Source organism: Triticum urartu, chromosome 5 (assembly GCF_003073215.2).
Source record: "Triticum urartu cultivar G1812 chromosome 5, Tu2.1, whole genome shotgun sequence".
Taxonomy (NCBI): domain Eukaryota; kingdom Viridiplantae; phylum Streptophyta; class Magnoliopsida; order Poales; family Poaceae; genus Triticum; species Triticum urartu.
In genome coordinates this window covers 523,324,926-523,332,028 of record NC_053026.1, presented here as the reverse complement: position 1 = coordinate 523,332,028, position 7,103 = coordinate 523,324,926, and positions in this window count along the sequence as shown.

The following is a 7,103-nucleotide window of genomic DNA, read 5'->3' as shown; positions in this document are numbered from 1 at the left end:
TTCATAATCAAGTGGTTCCAAAAGCCCATCAGTATGGAGTTTCTTCATGCGCTTTACACCGATATGACCCAAACGGCAGTGCCACAAATAAGTTGCACTATCATTATCAACTCTGCATCTTTTGGCTTCAACACTATGAATATGTGTGTCACTACTATCGAGATTTAATAAGAATAGACCACTCTTTAAGGGTGCATGACCATAAAAGATATTACTCATATAAATAGAACAACCATTATTCTCTGATTTAAATGAATAACCGTCTCGCATCAAACAAGATCCAGATATAATGTTCATGTTTAACGCTGGCACCAAATAACAATTATTTAGATCTAATACTAATCCCGAAGGTAGATGTAGAGGTAGCGTGCCGACTGCGATCACATCGACTTTGGAACCATTTCCCACGCGCATCGTCACCTCGTCCTTAGCCAATCTTCGCTTAATCCGTAGTCCCTGTTTCGAGTTGCAAATATTAACAACAGAACCAGTATCAAATACCCAGGTGCTACTGCGAGCATTAGTAAGGTACACATCAATAACATGTATATCACATATACCTTTGTTCACCTTGCCATCCTTCTTATCTGCCAAATACTTGGGGCAGTTCCGCTTCCAGTGACCAGTCTGCTTGCAGTAGAAGCACTCTATTTCACGCTTAGGTCCAGGTTTGGGTTTCTTCTCTTGAGTAGCAACTTGCTTGCTGTTCTTTTTGAAGTTCCCCTTCTTCTTCCCTTTGCCCTTTTTCTTGAAACTAGTGGTCTTGTTGACCATCAACACTTGATGCTCCTTCTTGATTTCTACCTCCGCAGCTTTCAGCATTGCGAAGAGCTCGGGAATAGTCTTATTCATTCCTTGCATATTATAGTTCATCACGAAGCTCTTGTAGCTTGGTGGTAGTGATTGGAGAATTATGTCAATGACGCAATCATCTGGAAGATTAACTCCCAATTGAATCAAGTGATTATTATACCCAAACATTTTGAGTATATGCTCACTGACAGAACTGTTCTCCTCCATCTTGCAGCTATAGAACTTATTGGAGACTTCATATCTCTCAATCCGGGCATTTGCTTGAAATATTAACTTCAACTCCTGGAACATCTCATATGCTCCATGACGTTCAAAACGTCGTTGAAGTCCCGATTCTAAGCCGTAAAGCATGGCACACTGAACTATCGAGTAGTCATCAGCTTTGCTCTGCCAGACGTTCATAACATCTGGTGTTGCTCCAGCAGTAGGCCTGGCACCCAGCGGTGCTTCCAGGACGTAATTCTTCTGTGCAGCAATGAGGATAATCCTCAAGTTACGGACCCAGTCCGTGTAATTGCTACCATCATCTTTCAACTTTGCTTTCTCAAGGAACGCATTAAAACTCAACGGAACAATAGCACGGGCCATCTATCTACAATCGAACATAAACAAGTAAGATACTATCAGGTACTAAGTTCATGATAAATTTAGGTTCAATTAATCATATTACTAAAGAACTCCCACTTAGATAGACATCCCTCTAATCCTCTAAGTGATTACGTGATCCAAATCAACTAAACCATGTCTGATCATCACGTGAGATGGAGCAGTTTCATTGGTGAACATCGCTATGTTGATCATATCTACTATATGATTCACGCTCGACCTTTCGGTCTCTGTGTTCCGAGGCCATATCTGTATATGCTTGGCTCGTCAAGTATAACCTGAGTATTCCGCGTGTGCAACTGTTTTGCAGCCGTTGTATTTGAACGTAGAGCCTATCACACCCGATCATCACGTGGTGTCTCAGCACGAAGAACTTTCACAACGGTGCATACTCAGGGAAAACACTTCTTGATAATTAGTGAGAGATCATCTTAAAATGCTACCGTCAATCAAAGCAAGATAAGATGCATAAAAGATAAACATCACATGCAATCAATATAAGTGATATGATATGGCCATCATCATCGTGTGCTTGTGATCTCCATCTTCGAAGCACCGTCGTGATCACCATCGTCACCGGCGCGACACATTGATCACCATCGTAGCATCGTTGTCGTCTCGCCAATCTTATGCTTCCACAACTACCGCTACCGTTTAGTGATAAAGTAAAGCATTACAGCGCAATTGCATTGCATACAATAAAGCGACAACCATATGGCTCCTGCCAGTTGCCGATAACTTGGTTACAAAACATGATCATCTCATACAATAAAATTTAGCATCATGTCTTGACCATATCACATCACAACATGCCCTGCAAAAACAAGTTAGACGTCCTCTACTTTGTTGTTGCAAGTTTTACGTGGCTGCTACGGGCTTAAGCAAGAACCAATCTTACCTACGCATCAAAACCACAATGATAGTTTGTCAGGTTGGTGCTGTTTTAACCTTCACAAGGACCGGGCGTAGCCACACTCGGTTCAACTAAAGTTGGAGAAACTGTCACCCGCTAGCCACCTTTGTGCAAAGCACGTCGGGAGAACCGGTCTCACGTAAGCGTACGCGTAATGTCGGTCCGGACCGCTTCGTCCAACAATACCGCCGAACCAAAGTATGACATGCTGGTAAGCAGTATGACTTATATCGCCCACAACTCACTTGTGTTCTACTCGTGCATATAGCATCAACACATAAAACCTAGGCTCGGATGCCACTGTTGGGGAACGTAGTAATTTCAAAAAAATTCCTACGCACACTCAAGATCATGGTGATGCATAGCAACGAGAGGGGAGAGTGTGATCTACGTACCCTTGTAGACTGACAGCAGAAGCGTTAGCACAATGCGGTTGATGTAGTCGTACGTCTTCACGGCCCGACCGATCAAGCACCAAAACTACGGCACCTCCGAGTTCTAGCACACGTTCAGCTCGATGACGATCCCCGGACTACAATCCAGCAAAGTGTCGGGGAAGAGTTCCTTCAGCACGACGGCGTGGTGACGATCTTGATGTTCTACCGTCGCAGGGCTTCGCCTAAGCACCGCTACAATATTATCGAGGATTATGGTGGAAGGGGGCACCGCACACGGCTAAGAATATGATCACGTGGATCAACTTGTGTCCCTATGGGGTGCCCCCTGCCCCCGTATATAAAGGAGTGGAGGAGGGGAGGGCCAGCCCTCTCTATGGCGCGCCCTAGGGGAGTCCTACTCCCACCGGGAGTAGGATTCCCCCTTTCCTAGTCCAACTAGGAGTCCTTCCATGTAGTAGGAGTAGGAGACAAGGAAGGGGAAGAGGGAAGAGAAGGAAGGAGGGGGCGCAGCCCCTCCCCCTAGTCCAATTCGGACTAGGCGTTGGGGGGCGCGCGGCCTGCCTCTCCCTCTCCCCTAAAGCGCAATAAGGCCCATATACTTCTTCTCCCGTATTATCGTAACTCCCTGGTACTCCGAAAAATACCCGAACCACTCGGAACCTTTCCGATGTCCGAATATAGTCGTCCAATATATCGATCTTTACGTCTCGACCATTTCCTCATCATGTCCCCGATCTCATCCAGGACTCCGAACTCCTTCGGTACATCAAAACTCATAAACTCATAATATAACTATCATCGAAACCTTAAGCGTGCGGACCCTACGGGTTCGAGAACAATGTAGACATGACCGAGACACGTCTCCGGTCAATAACCAATAGTGGAACCTGGATGCTCATATTAGCTCCTACATATTCTACGAAGATCTTTATCGGTCAGACCGCATAACAACATATGTTGTTCCCTTTGTCATCGGTATGTTACTTGCCCGAGATTCGATCGTCAGTATCTCAATACCTAGTTCAATCTCGTTACCGGCAAGTCTCTTTACTCATTCCGTAATACATCATCTCGAAACTAACTCATTAGTTGCAATGCTTGCAAGGCTTATGTGATGTGCATTACCGAGAGGGCCCAGAGATACCTCTCCGACAGTCGAAGTGACAAATCCTAATCTCGAAATACGCCAACCCAACATGTACCTTTGGAGACACCTGTAGAGCTCCTTTATAATCACCCAGTTACGTTGTGACGTTTGGTAGCACACAAAGTGTTCCTCCGGTAAACGGGAGTTGCATAATCTCATAGTCGTAGGAACATGTATAGGTCATGAAGAAAGCAATAGCAACATACTAAACGATCGAGTGCTAAGCTAATGGAATGGGTCAAGTCAATCACATCATTCTCCTAATGATGTGATCTCGTTAATCAAATAACAACTCTTTGTCTATGGTTAGGAAACATAACCATCTTTGATTAACGAGCTAGTCAAGTAGAGGCATACTAGTGACACTCTGTTTGTCTATGTATTCACACATGTATTATGTTTCCGGTTAATACAATTCTAGCATGAATAATAAACATTTATCATGAAATAAGGAAATAAATAATAACTTTATTATTGCCTCTAGGGCATATTTCCTTCACTAACTACCGTATCTTTGTAACTTATCCTTGGCTATATAACACGCAACGCGTCCCTGCCAGAGGCATACGCTTCCACGCAATCTTTCATAACCATAGTGTATCTACCTTGCATGTCTAGTTGTGCACTATAGTATATGTATGTGGGCATGAACGGAGCTAGATGAGTACATGGGTGTATAAATGTACACCCGTCATTTATTGGTATTTTTATGATAAAGAGAAATAAAGATGCAAAGTAAAATAAATGGCAATAGAAATAGCTAAGTGTTGGAATATTAATATGATGGAAGATAGACCTCGGGGCCATAGGTTTCACTAGTGGCTTCTCTCAAGAGCATAAGTATTACGGTGGGTAAACGAATTATTGTCGAGCAATTGATAGAATTGAGCATAGTTATGAGAATATCTAGGTATGATCATGTATATAGGCATCACGTCCGCGACAAGTAGACCGAAACGATTCTGCATCTACTACTATTACTCCACATATCGACCGCTATCCAGTATGCATCTAGAGTATTAAGTTCATAAGAACAGAGTAATGCTTTAAGTAAGATGACATGATGTAGAGGGATAAACTCATGCAATATGATATAAACCCCATCTTTTTATCCTCGATGGCAACAATACAATACGTGCCTTGCTGCCCCTGCTGTCACTGGGAAAGGACACCGCAAGATTGAACCAAAAGCTAAGCACTTCTCCCATTGCAAGAAAGATCAATCTAGTAGGCCAGACCAAACTGATAATTCGAAGAGACTTGCAAAGATAAACCAATTATACATAAAAGAATTCAGAGAAGAATCAAATATTGTTCATAGATAAGCTTGATCATAAACCCACAATTCATCGGATCTCGACAAACACACCGCAAAAGAAGATTACATCGAATAGATCTCCAAGAAGATCGAGGAGAACTTTGTATTGAGATCCAAAGAGAGAGAAGAAGCCATCTATCTAATAACTATGGACCCAAAGGTTTGAAATAAAATACTCACACATCACCGGAGAGGCCATGGAGTTGATGTAGAGGCCCTCCATGATCAATGCCACCTCCGGCGGAGCTCCGGAAAAGGCCCCGAGATGGGATCTCTCGGGTACGGAAGGTTGCGACGGTGGAATTAGCTTTTTGTGGTGCTCCTGGATGTTTCCGGGTGGACTTATATAGGAGGAAGAAGTAGGTCGGTGGAGCAACGAGGGGCCTTCGAGGGTGGAGGGCGCGCCCCCCTACCTCGTGGCCTCCTCTGTCGTTTCTTGGCTCCCACTCCAAGTCTCCTGAATCACGTTTGTTGAGAAAATCACATTCCCGAAGGTTTCATTCCGTTTGGACTTCGTGTGATATTTCTTTTCTGCGAAACACTGAAATAGGCAAAAAAACAGCAATTTGGGTTGGGCCTCCAGTTAATAGGTTAGTCCCAAAAATGATATAAAAGTGTAAAATAAAACCCATTAACATCCAAAACAGATAATATAATAGTATGGAGCAATCAAAAATTATAGATACATTGGAGACGTATCAATGAACACATATGCAATTAGGCTGTATCCTATGACATGCAGGCGTGCGCCCAGCTGTGTAAAATGGAAACAAATGAGGAGAGCGCTCTTGTTCAGCGAGGAGAATGGTGTAGTGGAATCATCTGATCTGTTTTACTTCACAGCACGCCAGCATGGCTCTGGCTTTTTTTTTCGAAACGGACGCAAAAGATTTGCCTCATCGATTAATTAAGGAGAAGAGAATTGCCCAGTTAATTAACGGAAAACCGGGCGAAAACCGATACAGACCAACCACACGTGGACTACTCACACAACATGCAACCCATAAGCACATGATCGCCTGACAACCATACCCAACACCTAATGTCCACCAGCCCCCACACTGCTCGGCCGAAGACCACATGCACCACCAAATCCACGAAGACAAGTCAGACCATAAGGACAACCCAAGAGACTGATAACCATCCTTCAAGCAGCTGCGGACGCCTTTCCTGTGGCATCACTTTTCTTCCCTTTGCTCCTGAGAGCCTCCTCCACTATCGCCTTGCCAGATCCAGGGCTCACCCTCTCCAAATGTTTGAGCAAGCTGTGAAGCTCTATCTCGAATAGAATCTCATTGACCTTGTCACGCACAGAAACCTGCCCAACGGTCACCTGCGGGCGGGTGACTGCAACATCGGATCCTCCACGCTCCACAGAGGCGAGCAGCTGGTTGGACTCCGAAGGGTCGGGCGCCAACATACCAACCGCCTCAACATCATCAGTCATAGGCACCACTGACATGATGGACTCAGACGTCTCCAGTTGCTCACATGATATAGCCTCAGAGTTAGGTGCCAACACACCTGTCGCATCAACCTCGCCACTCAAAGACACCACATGCCCAATGGTCATAGATGAGGCAGTGATAGAACCAACCAAGTCTCCACTATCTGCAAGGGCGGGCGGCTGACGGGACTCTGGCGGTGGAAGTGAGGGTGTCATGGCCACCGCCAAGGACTCCAAAGCGCTCAGCTCCATCGGTAACACAATAGATGATTCCCCACAAAGCTCCTGTAACTCAGGCATAATCTGTAGAATTGGAGCTACGACCTCGCTGATAACCGCACTCCCATGAACAATCGTTGTCACATCCAGAGCACGAGGAGAAAAATCTCCAAAGAAACATTCAGCATCCTCATCAACGGAAACAACCTGGAGGTCATGCAGCAAAGGCACAACCGATGCAA